Source organism: Drosophila subpulchrella, chromosome 3L (assembly GCF_014743375.2).
Source record: "Drosophila subpulchrella strain 33 F10 #4 breed RU33 chromosome 3L, RU_Dsub_v1.1 Primary Assembly, whole genome shotgun sequence".
Lineage (NCBI taxonomy): Eukaryota > Metazoa > Arthropoda > Insecta > Diptera > Drosophilidae > Drosophila > Drosophila subpulchrella.
The window spans coordinates 16,994,170-17,015,793 of record NC_050612.1 but is presented as its reverse complement, the minus strand read 5'-3'; the positions used below and the strand labels follow the sequence as shown (position 1 = coordinate 17,015,793).

Here is a 21,624-nt window from a genome sequence, read left to right as displayed (position 1 = left end):
GTCCATTCAATTTCTAGAGTGGCATCTCTGTTTTGTACAGTTTTGGAAGTATTGATCAAAGCATAAAGTTTTCAATCACTCACAGTTTTAAAATTTGAGTCCTGGCTAAAGAGCTTTTGGAGATTAACTATTTAATTTTGAAGAGTTTAGAAAACATTTTTATTTATTTATATTTCTTATTAAAAAACGCTCAAACTCACAAACAAAAAAATTTAACTGTTTGGATTTTGTGTAATACATACAAAATTTGGACAATGAGAACATACATTCACTGCAGAATGAAAGAAAAAAATTTAATAGAAAAATGCCAAATATCTTTCCATCAGTTGAAAAAGATTGCCAAATTTGGTATTTATACTTGAAAATTGGGATTATGAAAACATGTATTTTAACTAATTGAATTTCCCATCTGGCCTACGAATAATTTGTATTAGAATCCCTCCTCTTAACGGCGAAACTGTCAGCCAAACAACTGCCAGAAATAAATAAAAAGGCCAGTAACTTGTTTATTAAATCCCGACAGGATGTCCTCCCCGCCAAGCGCCGCCCAACGCCCCCTCAGGACAGTCAACCACCTAACGACCGAGCCACCCAGCCACTCAACCACTCAAAGTCTCAGACTGAAATATAAATGTCGACGCTCGGGTTGTTGTCTCGTCGTCGTCGTCGTCGTACTGCCTAAAAAATATATACATCTAGCCGCCCGCTGAGAGGTAGGGATTTTCCAGGGGGGGTGTTGGTTTAGGGTCTTGGGGTTTTCTAGGAGGCAGACAAATAACCGTCTATTGACACGAAAGGCAGACGGAGCCCCCGGTTCGGGGAAGCGTCTGAATGCCACACACAAACACAAAACCACCCACAGTCCTTGGGGCGCCTCCGCCCTTTTCTGCGGGTACCTACTTCCTTTTCTTGGCAAAAAGGAAAACCGAGAGAAACAAAAAAAAAAGAAAGCGGAAAAAAGAAAACAAAACCCAGACAGAGCCCAGCGAGGAGTCGGGAGCCCCAGCCTTTTTTTTTGTTCGCTGCTCGTTTTTGTTTTCAAAAGTTTCCGAATGGGGCGAAGCCAAGTCAGACAGTCGGGTCAATAAATTTTGCGTGTGGAAATTGTGCGCTCAAGGTCAAAAGGATATTTGCCTCGCTCCGTCTGTGTTTGTGTGTGTGTGGGTGGTGCCTGGGTCGTTTGTAGGAAATGTTCGCTGTATATATACATATACTATATGCATGTATTTAGGCTGCCGTCTGCCTAATTCTGCGCTTGTATTGGTGCTTCGGGCCACAGACAAAATGGCTGCCCACACTCCTTTACCGTTCGTCGGCCATTTTGCTGTGCGTGTGCGTGCCAGGGTGGGTGTGTGCGTGCGGCAGACAAAGAGCCGACTGTCTGGGTGTGGGTCATGGGCTGTGGGTTCCCTGCTCTGGATTTTTGGGTTCGAATCGGGCTTTCCGACAACCTTGAACTTGAACAATTTGGTTGAAGTTCAGGCTGAAAACGAGGCGATATCGTTTGGGTCCTGCGCCCCACGGCCACCCACTTTTTCAGTGCACAGCGAGAAAGACTTAGGATATGTTTAAAATGAAATCTGACAATTTAATCTTTAATGGTATAGTATACTATATCATATTCCTATCCCCTAATAGCTCATAATTTTATTTATTAGCTGGCATTTCATTAAAAGTACAAAATTACTACGTGTTTTTATAAAGAAATATTGAAAATCAAATGATAATCCTTTGGAATGTACTCATACTTGAATTTGTATAGATTTTGCAGTAATCAACTTGGTAGGCAGGAAATATTTTCAACATAAGACTTAACATTTAGGATTGTTTTCTAAATTTTGGAACCATTTGGGTGAACCATTCATGGGTGAAAAAAATATTTTAAAGTGTTTACTAAATCATTTAACTATAATATTATTACGAATTTCATTATTATATTTATTTAATCATAAAACATTTTATTTCCAAAGGATTAAATTTCATTAAAATATGTTGCATACTTTTAAGGCGAAATGTCAAAAATTGGAATCCTCAAGATATTTCACTGACAGCCTTTATTTCTCTTAAATTTAATATTTAATGTTTGGTATCTATTATTTAAATACATTTGATTTGTCGTTTTGCCAAGTAATGTATAAGAAATATGGCCGTTAATCGCCATACTTTTCGCCAAGTGACTTGAAAATTTATTTTGAGGAACAGGAGGACGAGAAGGTCCTGTCGCTGCCCTTTTTTGTGGATGCCCCGGCTGGGTTCAAGCGCCGCACGGCCCAAGCATTGAACTCTCGATTTCAAGGATACGCCACCAATACGCCTCGAATTCAGATACAGATTCAGATTCCTACTCGGATTGGAACTCGGATCCGCAAGCCAGGCAGTGGCAGTGGCAGTCATTGAAATGCTGCTCGAGCCGTTGACATTGCGAGCGGTCGTCAACGCTACCGACGCGTCGTAGACGGCTAAGATTGTTCACTTTGCAGCGAGTTCAGCGTCGGTCCAAGGTTCTTTTGCGGCGGCCACAGGCGGCGGCAGCCCCTTGCCACCCCATCCGAAGCCCCTTCCAAGCCCCCTGCAGCCATCTCTTGGGGCCCCTCTTCGCGTCAGACTCTGCGACTCGCTATTAATGTCAAGGGGTTCCACACGACCAAGCCGCAGTTTTTGTTCTTTTTTAAAATATATTTTTTGAAAAGTGCGTTAGTTTCTGCGTTAGTCCGCTCACTCGGGGCGAGGGCTGGGTGCTATGGGAAAATCGCTGGCTGGGATCTATTCAATTGACAGCATGATTGGTAGCCAGCGACTCTTTGTACATTTGATTGGTGATAATTTCAGCAATTCATTTACAAGTGTTTGGCTTGCATGTCTATTTCTGCTTCGATTGTTAACCACAATTAGAGAATAATTGTTAGTTTTGATGTCAGGATCAAAATAGACGATTATCGCTGGTTGTTTATTTATGTTTCTGCAAAATATACCTATTTTAGTTCTTTATTTATGAAAACCTAAGCTTTTTAATACATTTCTTAGGTAAATAATAATGATCTTTGACGATTTCGATTGATCGAAATGTTTTCCCAGCTTATTTCATTTATTTTCGCGGTATTTATATCAGTTATTTCAGTAGGTATTTTAAATTAATTTTATATGTCATTTTAGGTGTCTAAAAGTATGCAATGAATAAGGATTCTCTACTTTTTTAATGAAATACTTGTAATTCTGAGCTTAAAATAAATTATAGCATACTTTTAGGCCCCCAAAAAATTATATTCAAAAGTGATTTCAAAGCCCTAGTGTTTTGTATGGCACCCCTTTATATTTATATTTATGCCCATGAGGTTTTTCTAAAAAGATTATAAGGATTAATATTATGTAGTAGCCTAAAGGCCCATAGTTTCTAATTAAATTTGAATATCCATTAAAATGGTATGTTGCATACAACTTAAATTTACATTTCGTTCGCTCGCAATTTCCCAGCCCAAATCACACGTTTCACTTTCTGTGGCAGTTGCAGTTGCACTTGTAATTTCATTTTCATTTTCAGCTTCAGTTTCAGTTTCACTTTCGGTTAAAGTCGCCCGTCGCCATCCCTGGCAGCACTTAGCCAGATTATTTATTTGATTACTCCGGCTGACATTTTCTATTCTACGAATGCGAGTGTGTATCATTTTAGCCACTGCTCATGGCTACAGCTCAGTGCACGCATTTCTTGGCTGCCTTTCGGCTTTAGATTTGGATTGCCAATTTGAATTTCAAATCATGCTGCTGTAGTTGCCGTTTTTTTTCTTTTTTTCGCTTTTCAAATGTGCGTTGTTATAACCAAATCAGGATTTCTGCGTGCCCCGGCCTGCAAAGCGTCTAACAACAATTACAACGACAACGATAGCAACAACTATAACGACGAACAATTGCAGCAGCAACACAACACGGGCAACAACAACTAACGATGTCAGGGGCGTTCATTTGTCCATTGCCAGCCAGCAAACGAACTGAACCGAACCGAACCGGGCCGAGCACGTCACTGTCACCAGCAACAGCCCCCCTGCCCCCACCTGCCACTGCCCACCCCCCCCATAGACCCCCTGAAACCCCCCTGAAAACCCCCAAAACACCCCGAAACAACCCCCTGCGCCGCCTTTAAAAATCTGAGTGCCAAACGTTGCCACTGCAAAATGCACTTTGCAATTTTGTTGATTGCTTTGGCATTTGTTGTTACTGTTGCCTTTGTGTTTTCACATTTTTATACGCCCGCAGAGGGTATTCTAGTTTGGATCTAAGGTTTGTGGGTCTAGAAAGCATATAGCAGGGATATAGCTAACTTCCTTATATACATAAATCACAGGATCGTTGTGTTTTTGCCCATTGGATTCGTTTACAATTTAACGAATTTGTTGTCTAAATTGGAATGTTGAACTTTTTATTACTTTCTAATACCTAAGGTTTTGATTTCTTACCCCTCTGATTGATAACAAATTCTTCTTTCCGATTGTCTTAGAAAAATAAGTGGACCGAGTTGAAAGATCCTACATCTGATTTTACTTTAAGATAGTTTTGATCGAAAATAGATTTCATTCTAAAGATGTTCTGACTAAGATTAGAAAACAACCTGAAGTCAATTGAGTATATACATTGCCTAAGAAGATTCTGTTTTGATTGCATTTTAAGAACGCTTTTCATCAGAAATAGATTTCTATCTATAGATCTTTTCAGATGATTTTTAAGACCATTTCATATAAATCGTTTATATATTATATATATCATATCAGTTCAGAAAAGGCCTTAAATTGAGCACTTAGCTTTAAAACTTTTGGTTAAGGGTATCTGAGCATCGACGTGGCAAGTTTAACTTCCTTTCTTGTTGCTGTTGTGTTTTCTCGTTTGTTGTTTTATTTTTGTGTATATTTGTTTTGCGACTTATCTAAATTCGCTCGCCTGTTGTTGCTGCTGCTGTACGCATTGCAGGTTGACCGCCGAGTTCAAGTTTTAACGGATATCGTTTAGTTGCTGCTGCTGCTGCTGCTGCTGTTGCTAATGTCGTTGTTGGTGTTGCTGCCGTGTTCTCGTTTTTTGGCAGGAGCCTCGCCTTAGCCTCGTTATATAAGCAGCATTATGGCTCCGTGCTCTTTTGTGCTGCCAATGAAGTCATTTTGAGCGCCATTTTGTCAAGTTGCAGATTGATTAATGGTCCAGTGGCACTTTTTCAGCTCACAGATGGAAAGGGTTAATTAGTTTTTTTTTGGACGGGCTGAGATGTTTCGAGATCATTCCGCTTGGAATGAGGTTGGAAAATTTAAGGAACCTGAACTTTGCCTTTGAGAGAATTTATTTTATACACTTGTTTATTTCTACTGAAGTAAAAAGGAGTATATATTGAATGCAAGTTAGTATCTTGCAGAAATAATTGGGTGTAGAGTTTCCTGTTTGGTGAGCTTTTCCCTTTATGGGTTCATTATTCAATAGCAACTACCCTAGTCTGGTTTTCTCCTTGCAATCCAAGCAATTCCTACTCACAGGACTTCCCCCCCCCCCCCCTGCTTTGCATACATCAGCGTTCTCATTACATATTAATCAGATTCAATATATATTGTGTGCACACAAACACCACCACCAACCCATTGTATCCCCTTCGCTGTCCTAATTGCACTGTAACCCATTAACACAGCGGCAACATGCAACCAGTTGGGCATCGCATTGTCTGTTTTTGTGTCTCTGGGACCCATAGAAAGGGGCCGGCAAGCTGTTTTGCACAAATTTTCACCTTCACCTCATCAGCAACAAAAACTAAAACCAAAACAACACCAGCAACAGCAACCGCATCGGAAAAGCGTCAGTGGAGAGAGGAAAACAATAATGCCATAGGATAAAGATGGGGGAATCGAGATATGTACAATGTACATATGTTTGCATTTTCTCTGTGTTTTACGTTCAATGAGCAGTGGCAGAAAAATATGCAGAGGTTCAGATTGTTCCTGCTTTCAATTTAACTGTTTAAGTTTTATTTAATCATCTGTAGATAGAAACAAATGTATCCCTTTTAAAAAAATTACTTAATTTTAAATAGATAGAAGGCTAAGGATCTTTTTAAATGTTGGAATAGAAACAATTGAAAAAATAATTTGATATAAAACCCAGGTAGTATTACCTAATATTTCAAAAATTATATGATATTCCTGATAGTTTATACCTATTCTAATATTTCTGTACATTTTTGGGTTTGCTGCTAATACTTTCTTAAATTTTAAAGTAAACATGCGAGTAAAAGTGCGATCGATGTTGCTAGTAAATCTATTTTAAGAGGTTTTTAAAGCATTTTTTAAAATTTACCTTTATATAATAAACGTTAATTAGAAAAATAAATAGATTAATACGTTTTCTCGGTGAAAGTGTGACATAAATTCTACATATACATATATAGGTAATTGATATTTTACATTTTATTTGCTTTGAATTTTATATTTTGGTATTAAAAACCTGGGCGATAGGTTTTAGGCCCTTTAAAACCGACCATGAATTTTATTAAACAAGATAAGCTACAGAACGATAGCTTCTTTTATTTGGATTTAATTTATTTGGTTTAAATATGGTATTTTGGTAGTGGCTGGTCGCCCCGGTTTAAGGCCCTTTTAGACCGACCCTGAACTAAACCGGGCTTCGGTTCCAGTTTGCGCTGGGCCTTTGATTGCATTAGAGCGTGTGCCGTCCGTCGCATCTCGTTAAAAGGCAGAAATGAAAACAAAAGGCAAGAGCGGCAGAAGCGGCAGCAGCAACATCGCGGCAGCAACAGCAACAGCAACATCACAGCAGCAACAGCAACTGATGATGATACAACCTTACAAAATTCTCAGTCGCAGTCTGCGGTGCGATCCCCCCCACCAGCACCACCCCTCCAAAAGCCACCCGCTCTGCCCATCGCAACGACTTTGAATGTTTAGCCGCTGAACTTGTCTTGCACACAACACAACCACAGATGCAATTCGCGAGAGCGAGGGGGATAGAGAGATGGAGAGCAAGCGAGCGCAGAGAGATAGACACCGAGATAGAGATAGAGAGTGGGGGCACAAAGCAACAAAAAATATAAAAACACGGAGAGAGACCGAAGGAGAGAGCGCGACAAACACATTGATAGCTTTATTTTTGCCGTAGCGTGTGTGGTATGCAGCCTTGAATTAGTTCGCTGCACCCGCCGTACATACACACAAACAAACAAGCAAACGCACACACGGCGCATATAAATACACGCGAAACTCGCAAGCACACACACACACATAAACGCACTCGTGTACATATAGAGAGCATGCCATATAAGCATTTCGCAGTGTGCGAAAGCTCTGTTTTTCTCTGCTCTGCTCTGCTCCCCTTTTGCAATGCTCGACGATCCCCCCGCCACCCCAAAACCCCCCTACCCCCTACACCCTACCCCTCGGCGGGCAAAAAATCCACCCAATACATCCCATACCACCCAATCGAAATGTAGAAGGAAAAAGAATCTACTGCGGCGCTATAATATATACGAATAGACATTTATACGAACATCGGGGCATCCGAGTTGTCGCTTCTTGTTTGCATATCCCATTTTCCGTCTTTGGCAAACAGAATGTTTGCTGCACAGTTAAAAAATTTTATGATCGATTGGGGATTTACTCGGTGGCAGAGATCGCCTTAGCGGAACTAAACTTTACTTCCTATTATGTATGCGTATTTTTCATATTAATTATCGTTTTTATTAGAAACATCTTACATAATCTTTGAACTAGTTTGGGATAGGATGTATCTTCTATCAGAACTTATACCCAATTTTTAATTATCATTCATGATACCAACGTTCTCTTTTATAGCAATCATTTAAACTATTGTAGACACATACGTTAAGAGGGTTGTTCATAAGAGCTTATTAAATGAAATCATAATATATAACACTTATTAACATAAATTCTTAATAGTAATTTTCATTCTTTAACTTTAAAAGCAATACATTCCGAGTTATTGATAGAAACTTCTCCTTTTTAAGCAATCTTTTATCTACTTATGTACTAAGTTCCATTTCTAACTGACTGAAATCCGTAATATTTAAAAGTACTTGCCTTAAAAAATGGAATTCTGAGGATTCTAAGAGCTTTTATTTTCAAATTACAACACCAATTGAACATGGGGTATGTGTGTAATTAGATTTAAATAGGTCCCACATTCTTCGATGTCTTGTCATGTCTTGTGCTGTTTTGGGGAATGCAATTTGAAGATGTTCTCCACCATAAGCTCCTCGTCCACCTTTCCCCTTTTTGCAATTGATCGACGTGTTGCCCCTAATTATTTCCTCCTGTCTGTCCCACGCCCCCACCTTTTTGGACGCGATCCGTCATCTGCAGCGTCTAGCCTTCTGATCGTGCCGACACACATCTGAATCGAAGCGCTATATACTATATTTATTTCTGTGGCAACGGATATGCATGTCTCTTTCCACTCTCCTTTTCGCCTGTGTGATTGGGAATTAGCGAGTGCCGGGAAATGGGGGAAAACAGGCGGAAAACCGTCTCGCATCGTATGTGTGTCATAAATGCAAAGACTAATTGGCTGTGCGATGGCGAATTGAAGTCACTTTTGAGCAGGAAAAACTAAAAATACCTTGTAAGCTGGAAAAGGTCAGGATATAATCCTACCAGTGAAAAAAATGGGTAACCATAGAGAATAAATATATATTTTAAGAGAACTACCTATAAGGAATCTTGGCCCATTGCGTTCTGGCATATGCCACAACATTGTCTATGCGTAAACATAGTGTTTTTGTGGTTGTTGCAGTTCGGTATTCAGATCGACACCCAGACACATCGACACATGGGGCTTGTCCTTCAAAGCGAATAAACAGATACGTGAAAAACGAAAGCGAAAACTGCATGCGTAAGAGGTGCATAAGAACAACATCAACATCAGAACCAACTGCAACTGCAACAGCCAAAGCAATGCCAACGGCCACTGCAAAGTGCTGAAAATATTAGGCGGATGTCTGGCTACATTGTGTGCATCTATAATCTACAATCCGTATATATAGCATGTGTGTGCCTCTATATTAATATTTATAGGTTGCAGGAACCGAGAACGGGAGTAGTCCAAGTCGATGAATAATCACGGATGTGGCTTTCTAAAATCCCCCCATATGAACGGGAATGCATCTAGTATGGCCGATATAATGGGGAAGTCAAGTGGTGGCCCTAAATCCCAAGCGCTGTCGCTCGGTTACCTGTTGTCGCTGCTCAAAACCCGGAGCTGGAAACGTCAGCAACATTGCTCGCTACCCGGCGATATAGCTATATAGCGATTTATATATTTATATATGTATGTACCCAGCTGTGTGCATATTTTAGAATGTAATTGTGCATCTGGCCTAGACCTAGAAAAGGAAAATTTTGTTGCTATTATTATTGCTCGTACTCGTGCATTCGCGTTTCGTTCGTTGCAGTTCGCAATTCGCAATTCGCAATTCGCTCGTTCACTGGCAACTCTGTCTCTTTCGCTCCGTGTGCCATTTTGTGTAGCACTCATTATTTGTTCTCCTTCCTCGCAAATTAAAAATATGCCTAAGCAAATAAAATGCATTCAATGTGTTTATACATATATATATATATATATATATATATATATATATAAAGTTGTCTATATGGTGGCACTGGTGTACGAGTCTCTTGGCATGCATTTAGTGTCTGTGGGTAATTGTGCGTTAGTTCGCACTGCACAGGGTGCTTTAAGCTAGCGATCGGTGGAAGTATTCAACTATCAGTTCTTAGAAATTTCTAGTGACTTAAAAACTTGGCTTTCGCCACAGGGCTTGAAAATCTCCTATAAGAACTTCTTAAAGTATGCTACAAAAACAGTTTCCGTAAGTCCTTAGAAACTTCTATAGATTTTTAAAAAAATTATTTCAAAATTAAAGCGTATACTGCTACCAATCTGGAAGCCTGGAAGATTTAAAAACAATTAAATTTATTGTATACCTTAACTTTCGCCATAGGGTTTTAAAATCACTCTTAAGAACTCCCTTAAGTATGCTACAAAAAATGTTGTTTGGAAAGTCCTTAGAAACTTCTAGTGATTTAAAAACAATTAAATTTATTGTATAACTTATTTTTCGCCATAGGGTTTTCAAATCACTAATAAGAACTCCTTTACGTATGATTAAAAAAATGTTACTCCAAAAGTTCCATTTGAAAATCACTTACAAGAACTCATTTAAGTATGCTAAAAAAATGTTATTCGGAAAGTCTTAAGAAACTTCTAGAGATTTAAAAAGACTTTAATTGGTAGTATATCTTAGCTTTATAAAAATAATTTAATATTTTAAAAACTCCTTAACTATGCAACAAAAAAATGTTAGTCCGAAAGTTCTATTGAAAAGACGCTTTTTTCAAAGCATACTTTTATGCAGCTTTATAAATGTTTTCAATAAATCGCAGGGGATTTTCTGTGTGCTCAGCAATATACTATTTACAAGGAGTTAATACTAAAATAAAAAATACCATCACCATTTATTCTTAGCCACACACATTTTATTATGATCCTTGGCATTTCCGTGCAAAGATGTATTAATGAAATACCCAGAATCGCATTTCCCGATAAAGCCCAGTACTTATGGCACCCCTTATCGTTACCAATCACCGACTAGCAGAGACATTGGCTTTCAAATACACGCCAAGAAACAACAACGAGCGGAGCAGAAACAACTGCAATTGGCTTTAACTGCAATTGCAACGCAATGAGAATTTCAAATAAAACAAAACTGTGCGAAAATAAAGCAAGCCAAAAGAAGAAAAACGATCGGAAAACAACACAGAACAGCAACAACAAACAATTTAAATTGAAAAAATGTTTTTTTTGCGCCTGTTTGCGCTACCGTCAGACAAGCGGCCATAAACGCCGCCTAACCGCGTCACGGCCCCGCCCCCAGCTGCACCGCCCCTTTTGCCACCGATCGATCGCCGCGGTTCAGCCCGTTGCAACATTGCGGTGGCAGTGTTCGATACGCGCAACATTCTATCAAATAAAATGCGAAATTACAAACAAAAAGTGCACTGCGAGTATGGAGTTTAAAAATTAATTAATTAATTAATTTATTAAAATATGATTTAAAAAAATGTTAAATACAATTCATGGTTATGGCAAGCAAAATATTTTATGTAAGAATATAAGATCCAACTTAAAAATATTTGTTAAAGAAAATAAATATTCGAATGATCCACATAAATCTCAAGAGTTTTGAAACCTCTTATCAAGCAGACTAAAAGTATGCTATAAAAATTAAAAGGAATCCTTTCGGTATTTATCAGATTGATAATATATCATAGCACATTTTTAACAACTATTTCTTTAAAATAGTTTGGTTTTTATTAACTTTTAAAAAATGTAAATGTAAAAATGTAAATTATTATATAATAAACGTAGCTTAAGGCCACAGTACCTATAGCTGCAATAAAAAAAGCATAGGTTATAGGTAATTTTTCAATTGCCTTTTAACCTGAGAATAAATAAAATAAATAAATAAATAACTTTTAAATGCACTTATTTACAAGTAACTTCTTGTAAAGCCTTGAGCCTACAAAATGCAATCTTCAGGACTTCGTGTTCGGATGAATTTGTTGTCCTCAGATATCTTCAAAAGATATCATTGACAATAAGCTTTTAATTAGAGTTAACCATCAGCTTTAACTTAATCTTTATCGTAGTAAAACATAGACATTCTTTTTATATTTGTAGATTTAAGTATAAGATAATTATCTTTACTATACTACTGACTTGTGTTTCTAAAATTATAGTTGTTAAAGTATCTAAATTCCTAAATAGGTTAGATAGTTTTTCTGTGTGTGCCTCAGATCTATGCGAATGGCCCTGGTAGGGGGTGATGGCAGGAGAACGGGGTGACAAAAGGGGGGTCCCGGGGGCCAGGAGAACCCAGTGAACTGCCCGTGGGGTAATGGCGAAGCTAACGACAATTCATTGCGATTCTCGAGTGGCAGCGGCGAGTGCCGGACTCGTCGTCGTCCGATGTTGCTGTTGTAGTTGCAATTGCTGCTGTTGTAGTTGCAGTCGCTGGCGAACGGAAGGGGGGCCAACGGGCCGAGGGGGGGCACGCATGTTGTCCATGTCCCCATTCGAGTCAAGTGACGTGTTATCTGTCGCCTTCTCTCAGAACTTTGACTTCTATCAGTTGAATGTCGTTGCAGTCGTCGACGTTGCCGTTGTGCAGTTTGCCATAGCAATTGCTATTGCAATTGCAAAATTTGACGCTGCTGCTGCGCTGCTTTTGTTTCTGTTTCTCTGTCTCTATTTTTTTTTTCAAATGCTGCTACCGCTGGCTATGATCGACGATGCCAATCGATCTCACTCGGGCTACCGTGTTGGCAGCAGACAATGTCTGCCCCCCCCTGGCATGCCGCCCCTGCCACTCCCACTGCGCCGCGTTTCAATGTCAGTGTGTCTATTATGCGCCATTATGATTGGTATTATTAGCAGCATGCCATGGAAAATGAAAATGAAAACTGAAAACAGCCAACTGGCAGCGGCAACACTTTCCCTCTCGTTGCTTTCCATTTGCAGCAGCAGCAACAACTTCATCATCATCTGCAGGCAGCAAGCAGCAAGCTGCAAGCTGCAAGCTGCAACAGCAACTTGCAACCGAGTGCTATGCAGTAATTATTGCACGATCAATTTGCCGGCCATCCATGTCGGTGAAAACTTTCCTTTGGCAACATATTAATAAGACCCGCTTAGCGTAGGCCGGGTGTGGCCAACAAAGTGGTGGCACATCCAGAAATTTCCTACGCCTGTTAAATGTTTTAATTAGCAAAAAGTAAGAGGTGGAATAACCTGAGTACAGATTTATTTTCCTTGAGCAATAAACTGCATTTTGTGAATTTCATTCACCCCCTATGTTGTGCAAGTTTCTAGAAATTAATGTAAGGAACCTATTTTGATATATGAATTGTTTTGTAATTTCTAGGGAACCCTTTATTAATATTATTATAACCTACCTCAGTTCCGGATTGATGATAGACTACTTTATATATTCTTTTACATTTTTTAAGCATTAAGATATTGTTTACTTAAAAAGGTGTTATACTTTTCTAAGGCTTCTTATTTTATTATAACCTACCTGAATTGTGGATTTTTTAAAGAGTACTGTATATACTATATCTAATTTGCTATGACCTACCTTAATTATTACTACTATATAGTTTAATTTGCTAAGGCCCAAGGCAATGTTTGTATAGGTATATTTACATTTCGTTTAATAAACTTATTGACACGCATAGTTTTTATCAAATAAAGTAAATATATATATAATACATAAATACATATAAATACTTGTTACAAATTAGAAAGGCTGCAAAAAAAGAACTATGCAAATAAATGATTATCATCAAACAAATGAAAATGTACATAAATGGGAAAGCCTAGCATAAAATGTTATTTTTAAATTATATTAAAAGATACAACTTTTTAAAATAATTTTAGGGAACAATTTAATAGTAAAGGTGTTAGCTACTTAATTTTGTTCAATTTTGTAATTTAAAAATCTCTTAGAGCATTATTTAAGTTAATCCCACTGATAAGATACATTTCCCTGCGACCCTGGTGCAGTTTTAGTTACTAGCAGTTACTAGCGAATCGTCTGGCGGATGAGCATTGCAGCTAGCTGCGCTGGCGTCGCAGTGGCCGCTGGCAGCGCTGCCTCAGTCGGCGCTGTTACCCCCCCCTAAACCCCCCAACCCCCCTCCCCCGTACCGCGTACCGCCTTACCTCTAACGCCGCTGCCCCAATGGCTGCGGTTGACGGCCGTACAGTTAGACGGACGTTTGCTTTGCTTGCACTTACAACACACACACACCACACACTCACGCCGCACACTCACACACCCAGACGAAGTGCATTATAATGGCATTGAAAATCGTTTTCAATAAAACACGTAAACAAACAACAAAAACCGAAAAGCCAAATGAAAATGAAAACGCACGAAAACACACAAATGCAAATGCAAATGCAACAGCAACAACTTGAATGTGAGGCAAGGCAGAAGAAGCAGCTTTGAGTTTGCACTTTTAGTTAATAGTTTTTATAAACAAGCTTGTTTTCTTCCATCCATTTTATTTTACTATTTTTTTTTTCGACGGTAATCAACGCTTAATAATGTGTGAGAATTTCGCTTGGGATTTATGTTGCACTTGTTCGGCTGTTTTTCAATTTTTTTTGTTGCAAATTCAGCTTGCTTGGCTGCTTTCGACTATAAGTATGTTGGTATTTTGTGTTTCTGTTTTTTTTTTGGGAATTTTCCAGTCGAAATGCTCTTTTGAATTTACATTTGTATCTTGCGGACTCACAATAGCTTGAACTTGAAAACGGCCGTTGTAGTTGTTGTTGCCGTTTGTTATTGTGCAGTTTAATCAACTTTTGTCTGTTTGGCGACTGACACTGAGCGAGACGGCGAATGCGGAGCGAGGGAGACGGGAGACTTCGAGAAATGTTTCCATTGAATTTCAATATTCATTAGAAGCCGACGATCCAAGATCCCAGGGGGCGTACTGGGAAGGATATGGAACGCAGCGAACCGGGGTGATATGGGGTCAATTGTTAGACTTGGCAAGTTCGAGAATGTTATGAAAAAGCTATTGTATAATCAAGGCCTTATTATGCTTAGTCTGGAATACTGGCGTTCTACATAAACAACAAGCCGAAAAACAAATACATCTAATAAATAAATAATTTAAGCCGTTTATTACATTCCCAATCATTCTTATGGAATTTTTTAAAAACACTTACTACATTTTAAAATAGAAATCACTTTTATTAAGTATATATACTTGGAATAGGTATGCCAAATACCACTTCAAAAACATATATTTAAAATAAGATAACACTTATTACAATTTAAAATAGATAACCTACTTTAGGATCCATTATTTAAGTATACATTTTTGGACCAAGTATGTCAAACATTCAAATAATTGGTGAGATATTTTTAAAATGGTTATTTTGCCCTTCATCCCAAAATGTTTTTTCTAAAACTACACATATGACCTACTAGTTCGATACCACATTCATTGGGGAAACCCTTGCTGGTCAGCCATAGAAATGCTTTGATATTTCAGATCGAGTGTGTCGAGTGAGCGAAAGTAAAAATTCAAATTGATAGCTTTCGGAAATCGAATGAAAAGCGAGCAACAAAACGGCAAATGCAAATGCAAACCAACTCTCGGCACTCCAACGCGATTCGTTAATTAAAATAAATACTTTCCGCCACGGACGTGGACGTAGCTGGCAAATGATTGTGCCAAAAAAATAAAACAAAATCGAATAAAATAAAATGTAAATAGCAGAGAAGAAAAGAAAATCGGCGAATGTGAAACTGTTGGCCATTCCACATGTGGCCAGCGTTTTCTTTTCGCTTTTCCTTTGGTTTTCTGCATACGCTGGTTGCATGACCAAGAAGTCAGTTACTCAGTTAGTCAGTCAGTGTAACCCGATCCGATCCCAGCCGATCCAAGGCGATCCAATACGATCCCATCGTATCCGAGCGATGCGATGACGATGACGATGCCAAAAGCGGCCTACTAAGACACTTTTACCCGGCCACCACTGCTGGCAGCCAACTGGTTTTGCCTTGGCTCTTGTCTTGGTCTTGCTCTTGGTCTTGGCCAAAAGATACCGCCGATCCGAGCCATGCCGTGCAACGTACAGCGCGGAGCATTAGAAATTGGCCAGCAGATCGATGCTTGGCTTCACACAGAGGAAAACCGGCGAGGAAAACTATGCGAAATTCACTTTCATTATGAATGGCCGAATGGCGCTGCATACAAATGCGGTTCGAGATTCGCGATTGCCGGCCATTGCGATGGGGACTTGGCTTGGTCATCCAACCTGGCTGGCCAAATCATGGGTTTTCCTTTCTATCACATCGCCGGTCGTCGTTTTTCAGCCAATGGTTGTTGCTGCCGCTAATTGACGGCCTAAACGCTGACATTCAGTGGGCCAAGTTCGATGCAGGCAACGGTGATTATTATGATCAGTTGGGAATTGGGCTTAGGGTTGGAGACTATCTAAAAAATATACCAAAGATAATTTAACATATTATTTCCTATACTCTTGTATAATTATTTACAAATGGGTGCCTTTTTAAGCTTTAAAATATATTTTAAATATTTTTTACAACACACTTATTTATGGTATACCAAAATATTAAGAAATCCTTAAGTACGAATGTTTTAAATTTATTAAATGAATATACTAAAACATTTTGGCTCAATTAATACAAGTTACAAATTCTATAGATCCATTGATTACTTATTGATGTTAAGGTTTTGATAATCTTTGGTATTCGATGTTTATGTTTAAGCTCGTATATATCTAGCAATGAAAAACATTAACGTAACAGTATTAAAAACCATTTTAAAAATAATACTTCTCTTTTAAAAATTAAAAAATTAAATTACAATTAAATACTACAAAGAATTATTACTTTTCTTTTTTAAATATTAAAATTGATTTAATTGTTTTAAAAAAAAATTTAACCACATCTTTAAAAATATATAAAACGGCATGTTAATAATGTTAAACTCCCTTGTTCTTTTATGACTTTTGAAACCTGAAATATTTTGTATAACCTTAAAATATTTTAAATCTATTGATTAACCCAAGTTTACGAAATTATCAATATCAGTTAAACTTATTTAGAGATGTTAAAGAAAATCCAATATATATTTTATCCGATTCCTCGTTAGTTTAAAAAGTAGCTAACTTTTGATAGATTATCCCCCTAAGCTTCCTACTTAAGAACCCCGATCAAGAGATACTTCCATCCGTATCCCCAATGTGTCCGGACCTCAGCTGCTCCATTAGTTTTCATGACGCTGCCCCGAGGGCCTGTCTACATGGACCTGCATGTGGCACTCAGCTGGAGACCATTATGCTTGCCACATCAAATCAAATGGCCAACTGAGCTGAGCATAGATGTTGCAAGTTGCTGGTGTTGTAGTTGTTGCTGCCATTTAGCGCGATTGACGGCAGGTCCCAGGCCAAGACAGACTGCAATTGGAAGTCGCCAACTAACACATCTCAGGTCTTCAGCTTCAACTTTTTCCCTCCCTGCCCCATCGATTGCCCTGCTTTTTTCCTGCGCGTTTCCATTTCGCATTTTCGCTTTCATTTTCTTTTTCTTAGCAAGCGAAATATTTTTGTGCTTTTTTTTTATAAGCGAGAAAATCGAAAGTTTTTCCCCAGACCATAATGCAAAAAGAAAGTGCAAGTGCAGCAGCTGAAGCTGAAGTTGAAGCTGAATCGACGGGGCCTGAGGGGGTGGCTCAAAGGAAAGGAAAAGCAAAACAATGCCAATGGGGCGTATGAGCAACTTGTTTTCGGGCCAAAATGTAGGATGAATGCCATTGTTTTGCGGCTGACGACAACGACGAGTTTTTCCAGCTACCACTTGGAGTTTTTCATACCGATGGCGATGTTGTTGTGCCATTTTCGTTGTCAAGTGCAAGTGTAGCTGGGTTTGCTGGTCAAATGAGCAGTAAAACAGTTACTGCGATGGCCAACAGCGGAATAATGCTGCATGCAGCACAATCAGCAATTTCCTTTCGGTCTGCTCCGTCTGGCGCTTTCGATTTCGTTTAATTAAAACGCATAAAAGTTGACTCCAGCTTGGATGTCATTGCCTAGGATGGGATTTTAGATGATGGGGCAACACCACTCTCCCCCCTAAACAACAATCTCTTGGCTCGTCATTGGCAGTGAGAAGCAGACATGCAGCCAAAAAACAGTGGTTTTCTTATCATTGACATTGGGGGGGAAAAAACTTGCCAGCATCAGCGTCAAAAACTTGTCATCATCATAATTCTTAATCATGATGTGAAGTCTGCATTGCACTTTGATCATTTTTTCTGCGTGTCTTTTTTTTTGTGTACGTCATTTCAATAACATGTTAAGAACTCGCGCACCCAAGTCGCGGTCAAGGTTTTGGTCTAGAGCTCTTGGCGGCCCGAAAAAGTTGACACTTGTAATGGCCGCTTTACATGCTAAATAAACAAGCGGATTACTCATACGCCGCGTTGCCACTGCAATTAAAGATGACTTGTGGTTGTTCTTGGCTCTTGCGGTCTCGCCATTTAATTCTTTTTGCTTCTGCTGATGGTCAAGACCAAGCTGCACCCATTTCGGTTTCATTTTCGCCAATTTGATGGGTGAAAATGGGGAAACAATTGAAGCTTGCTGAAGGCTTCGGCCGAGAGATAATGAAAATCTGCTGAATTGAATTGTTTTTTGACTGTTGCTTTAATTTGCAGCACCGAAAGGTGAATGCCATTTGAACATGTGTTCGATGTTTTCACTCTCTCTCTTGATGGCTGCCGAAACTTCCTGAAGATTGTGGGAGTCAGTATTTTCGGCTAAGTTGGCATTCCTAGTTAAGACATTACCCATGGTAATTAACATAAATAGCCCAGATGCAACCCTTCAGTAGCAAGGATCTGATCCTCGTCCAAATACCAAAAATACCATTTTTATGGATTTTGGGGATTTTGTACATCCTACGTCCACTCTAGACGCCATGATTTCCTCCTCTTTGTCGCAAGCTTCTCCCGAGATCGGTTCGTTCCCTGCATAAAGTGTTACAATTATCAAACCCGTCCGCATCCATACATCCGCGTGTGAAATTCTTAGAATTCTGACCAGTACGACCGGTTATCACTCCCAATATTGGTGGTAAGAGAATTGGGGACGATATATGGAAAGAATCTAATTGAAATTCCCGGAAAACAGCAGTGACCAGACCCACGTGCAAATTCTCGGAATTGACGGAAGATTTACAGTCCTCCCTCTGCGCACAGCAAGGTGCAGGTGCCGCGTGCAGCGGTTCATTAGCGGAACTCTACGTTTCTTCAGCGCCAGGCCAGAATCGCCATTTGAGATTCTCATACCGCACACCGCGTGAAAGGAATCTTTTACCTTTGCCACACCTAGATAAATTCCATTATCGGCAAACCATAAGCGGCTGTAAGGATCGCCGTCGTCAACCCGCGTGAGGCTTTGACCTTACCAAGCCCGCACCTCGATCTACAAGTCGGATCACGTTGCAGTTCGGGCGAAAAACGCACCGGCGCCGATTCGGCGTAATTCGGGCAAGACCGCGGAAGCGGATGCCGCATCCCAATTGGAATTTGAGTTCCAATTCTGGCTTCCAGTTAATTTTGGCCGGGACTGCCAACTTGTTTTTGTATCGCTAAAGCGATTGTAGTTTAATTTTCTTATTCTAATTATTTGTACGACAAGTTTCTAATTTAATTTACGATTCCTATTTAGCCATATTAATTGCGTGTGTGCTTATGACATAGTATGACATATATACACCTAAATTAAACTATTCTACAGCGCACATCGATCGTCATCAGGCCTGCTGACTTCGTTGGAGAGTTCGTAAGTACGGCATAGCCGTAAATCATTTACATTCCTACATATATATTCATTCTTGTCTGAGCCCGCACACTTTTTGTACTAGTATATACATGTAAATTTTCTTCATTCGCGTATTGATAAATATTAATTAAGAATCGTTTGCCCTTATTTAATTTATCGTAATCTGCCTAAGTGCTTTTCTGTAATTTTTGAATAAGTTTGCCGGATATCGATAAAACATGTAATCAGTTTCGTAATAATTTAACGTAAACAAAATATCCATTTATTTTCCTTTTTGATAATCTTGTATTGACACACGATCATATAGAGAGTCGTTTCGGCGTAAAGAACGCTTAGTTTTAAGGTTTTAGTGTTAGGATTTGTAGTATTAAGAACCATGACCGATATTATCGTATTTGCCGTATTAAATGAAATTTAAGATGAATTAATTTGTGATCTTTTGAGGGCACCTTAGAGGATGTAGCGCAGCGGTTGTTTAAAGGGTGGAGTCTAATGAGACTTCACAGGTAGGGTGGGTATAGAAGGTGGCCAATAACATCTGGGCCTCCGTCTTCGATAGGTACAGTCTCTCGTCCGAATCTTAGCCGATGGGCTAAAAATCCTTATCGTTACCGTCTCTCTGTCTACTATTGTTAGTTCTGTGACACTCTTGTTTCATCTTAACACAAACCCACACCCATCTCCCTGAGCAGGCCGGTCAAAGCGTAGACAGAGGTGTTAGGGTGGACAACGCTCATAGAGTGTGTTCGTTACAGAAATAAATGGCGCCCAACAATGGAGCAAGCCCGATGCCTGATCAGGCATCTGTCGTTTGACAGCCGAGCTTCCCGAAAATATTTCAATCCATCCATTTTTGTAAAATTGTAGTTTCAGTTGGTATTTCATTTTTGACTTGGATTTGATGGTACTCTGGATAGATTCGGAGCCATACCAGCAGAAATGTTATACTTTTGTTACATGTTTTTCTATCAGTTCGGTCATACTCGGACATTATAGTTAAAAGCATTCCATTTTGATTACTTGATACTTCGGAATTTTAGTTCTGATTTAAGGTCGGTTCTTTACCAGGTTTTCAGTTTTCAAACCACATCTTCTATCCAATTAAAATCGAGATTTGTTCTAGCTGGAAAAATTCGGCTAGTCCCTCTTTTGATTGGTTAGACCTCAAAACACTATTTTTATATAATTAATTCCGCAAACATTTTCAGTTAATAATTAGTACCTATCGAACAAAAATCAACCTGCTGCTACATTACTCCTCAGGATAAGCCCCTCTTATTTTTATGATACTACCGCATTCCGTATTTCTCAAGGATCTTTCTCGTCTTGTCATTGTTGAATGATTATCGTGTACTTCTATCGCATATCGTACATTTCTATCGCATATCGTATATTTATATCGCATATCGTATATCTTCCATTTCTCTTTCTAAGTTTTCGAGTTTAGTTGGTTAATTAGTTAGGCTTGAAATCGTTTAAAAATGTCGGTTAGGCACAGCAACGAGAACCTAGTTTCTCTAGACGATGATGACTCAGTGACGTGCACCCTCTGCAACGCAGTAGTTTTCGAATTGGATTTAATTGAAACTGCTTGTAAACATTGCTTTCATAAGGCTTGTCTACAAAACTGGCTGCAGGATAACAACACTTGTCCAACATGCTCTCAACCATGTTCTCAGTCCCAGACGGTATCTAATCCGAATTCCGGTATGCAAAATCGAATGATGACCAGATCTAGGTCTCGTAACGCCGATAATCAGAACAATATTATCGTCTCTCAGAATGGCAACTCGAATCCCCATCAAGACAATAGGCAAACTAATGACTCAGATGTAAGCGAAGACCCAGATCAGCAAAGTCTTGCGAATCAAATGCGAGCATTTCAAAAAAGCATGTTGGACAACCAAAGAACATTTCAAGTAACCATGACAGATACAATCACAGAAAAAATGACTCAGATGTTTAGCCAATTGAATAGGTCTACGTTTGCGGATAACAATACACATCACGAATTCCGTAACAATTCAGGACAAGTCGATTTCCAGAACAATCAGGGTCAAAACAGTCAGCGAGTTAGGAACTCTCCGGATGTGCGAAGCGATCGCAGCGATCTTTCTCTGGATCGTCCTGACAGAATTTCAAATGTGATTTCCAACTGGCGAATCAAATTCAGTGGGTCAG

At 39.2% G+C, this 21,624-nt stretch overlaps 1 protein-coding gene across 1 annotated transcript in view; it reads left to right on the top strand.

Annotated features, from left to right (window-relative positions):
- Positions 1 to 21,624, top strand: part of LOC119552594 (ecdysone-induced protein 74EF) — a 56,903-nt gene that overhangs the window by 8,555 nt on the left and 26,724 nt on the right. The window lies entirely within an intron of this gene.